The following is a 3,158-nucleotide window of genomic DNA, read 5'->3' as shown; positions in this document are numbered from 1 at the left end:
TCGCAACGTCTCTTCTTTGAGAAAGAGATAAAAGACAGAAGAAAATGAAATTCCCACTTGATTACGAAGCCGGTTTTATACTCAGTCAATTTAGAAAAGGGCAGCTCCCTTCTCAGATGTGACAAGAGTACTCCATCTAATGCAGGCATGCTCTTCAAGATATCATTTAAATCATTATCTAACTCAAGCCAGTTATAATTTATAAGACTTTAGCTGTTTTAAGTTTCTGGTCAAATAAGTACAAAAAAAAAAAAAATCAAACAAAAAAAAAAAAAAGAAAGAAAAAAACAAACAAACAATAAAAACAAAAGAGAAACAAACAAAAACAATTTCCTTTTCTATTCGGAAATCATGGTTACGTTGAAACTCAAGTTTCACATTGAGACTCCGAGCAAATTTCTTATATCTGCGATGTTTATGTTTATTTAATTGTTTTTCTTAGGGATCCTTTTGTCAATGTTCTTCGACTCATTATTCTAAAACAGGAGTATCCAAACTACCGCCCGCGGGCCATATCTAGACCGCCAAAAACTTAAATCCCTGCCGCGAAACTCTTATGGAAAACGTAAAAAATACCAGAAAAACATTTTGTAGTTGAAATAACGTGGTGATTTTTCTTTCTGTTCAGAAAATGATTAAAATGAATATGGTTTTAGAGAACCAATTTCACTGCAAAGCAAAGATTATAAGCGATACAGTATGAAAATACGTCTAGGATATTCTTTTTTAAAAGAATTTGGCCTGCATAGAAAAAGTCAACAATAATGCCTCTTGTTCGAAAATTCTGGGAGCCCCTGTTCTAAAAGCCAGTGATCCCATTCCATTAATAATAAACACGTGTTGATAAATGGAAATAGAAGGCACACACAATAAAATTGATAAATATAATTTGTTTTAGATAAGTAGTGATACTTTGTATTATAAAACCCGTACGATATTAAACCGATGTAAAGTTATCCCTATAAAAGTTTTTAAAAAATATCTAAAATCCGTTTTCTGTTTATTACACTATACCGGCCAAGTCACTTATTAACCCTTCTAACCCTGCACGGCCGATATATCGGACCTAACAATCCCCATCTGGCATCAATTGTGATGGATAGCTCTCGTCTGGGTGAGGCCCCGTGTTTTGACAAGCTTCTGAGTTTGACCTTTACTACTGATCTGAAATGGAACACGTACATCAAGTCTGTTGCCAAGGTCGCTGGAAAGATGGTGGGATCCTTCTACCGCTCCAGAAGATATCTCACTACTGATGCAATTCTCTATCTATATAAAAGCCAAGTACGTCCAAGGATGGAATACTGTTGCCATATCTGGGCAGGAGCTGCTAAAAACAGCCTATCCTGCCTTGACAGAGTACAAAATAGACTTCGTGGCTTAGTGGAGGATGCCCTTTTCTCTACCCTGCAATCTCTCTCCCACAGAAGAGACGTTGCGAGCCTATCCTTGTTTTATCGTTATTTCCATGGCAGGTGCTCGTCTATACCCCAATCTCTGGTCTCCCCTCGCCAATCTTTCACGAAAAACACCCGACTAGCTGAATCCACTGTGAAAAATTTCCCCCACTCTATATCTGTGCCTAAATCAAAACGCCGATTCCATGAACACAGCTTCTTTCTTAGAACTGCACGCCTGTGGAACTCTGTTCCGTCTGCCTGCTTCCCACCGGACTACAACTTGGATGTCTTCAAGTCCAATGTTAACAAATTCCTAATGAACCGCCCCCTTAAGTAAACACTTCATCAAATCTCCACACTAACGTAATGTACTTGCAATAACCCTTATCCCTGAGTGGCTTCCGGGCCTTGATAAGTGGTGATCACTGTGTAAAAAAAAAAAAAAAAAAAAGGAGACAGCCGAGTTTTTGGCTTTCTGAAAATACGTTAGGAAATAATTTTTTGCTAATCGCCTATTGTCTATGTATCTTATTGCTTAATTTGGTCAAGGCCATAAGGATTAAAACGGCTATGCTAAACATGCAAGATAAACCTCCTTGAAAATCATTATGAGTCGCCATTTTTAAATGATTTATTTTATGTGCATATATATATATGTTTTTCTTTTACAAAGAAATAAATTTAAACAAAAATACTTGTTCAAAATCATTTCGTTCTTGTTGTCATTTCTGGGGTTGACAATGTGTCGTCCAATGATGTTGAAATTGCGAGATCAGAACATTTCAAAAGGAAAATAAATCTTTGATTGAAAAGACTTCATCTCATCCAAAATCAATGAAAAAACATTTCAAAGACACGCCAGTTTAATCTGCCATCAAGCTATAAAAATGTTATTTGAAAGTGATGCGTGATGGACTGGCCGACAGAAGCATCTTTTAATCTGTAATAATGAGAAATGTGTATTTATTCCTAAATTTGATCTGTCCCGTTACATAAAGCTTTGCCTGCCCGACGAATAATGGAATAAGCAGACGTCTTCTTTTATTTTTTTCTTCTTGTTTCTAAACCAATTTATGTTTTTTCTTCTTCTTTTAAACACCCTTTTCATTACTTTCCGGTTTGTGGAATTTTATTTCTTTACAAGTTATTGCTACGCGAAAGAATAATGTCTAAGGGAAGACAGACAATATATGTTGAAAAACAACTGAAAAGAAGGAGTTAAAGAGAAAAATAAAAGAATTTATTGAACAGATAAACAGCGAAAACAAATATATACAAGAAAAACGGAAGTAAGGGAGATAAATCCGTTTTTTTTTTTGGATAATCTAGCTTTTACGCGGTGTTGATTGGTTGGTTGTTTTTGTTTTACGGCATATCAACCCTCTTCGGGTTATTTAATGCCGAATCCAAAGATTTTGAAGAAATTTTTTTAATAGAATATATTTGTTGTTTTCACGTCGGTTTCTATTTAACCCATAGTTGGGGCCCTAACAGGTACTACCACTGTGGGTCAGAGTGGACCTGGGAGCAATGGTAATTAAAGGGTGGCTCCACACTCCCCAAAGTCCACAAGCTGGGGACTCACCACTGGATATAGTTTAAGGTCATATCCAGGCCCCCCATTGAGGGACTTTTACCCTCTGCAGGGGGGGGGCAGTCGGCGTATTCTAATGCCCCACCGACAGGGCACTTTTACGCGGTGTAAATAATAACCAAGTTTGATAAATAATAATATCTTACTTTGGTCAGATTATAAGA

Source organism: Euprymna scolopes, chromosome 34, assembly GCF_053919585.1.
Source record: "Euprymna scolopes isolate OS-2025 chromosome 34, ASM5391958v1, whole genome shotgun sequence".
NCBI classification, from domain to species: Eukaryota; Metazoa; Mollusca; class Cephalopoda; order Sepiida; family Sepiolidae; genus Euprymna; species Euprymna scolopes.
The sequence above is the reverse complement of the archived record's forward strand: the minus strand, read 5'-3'. Positions refer to the sequence as shown.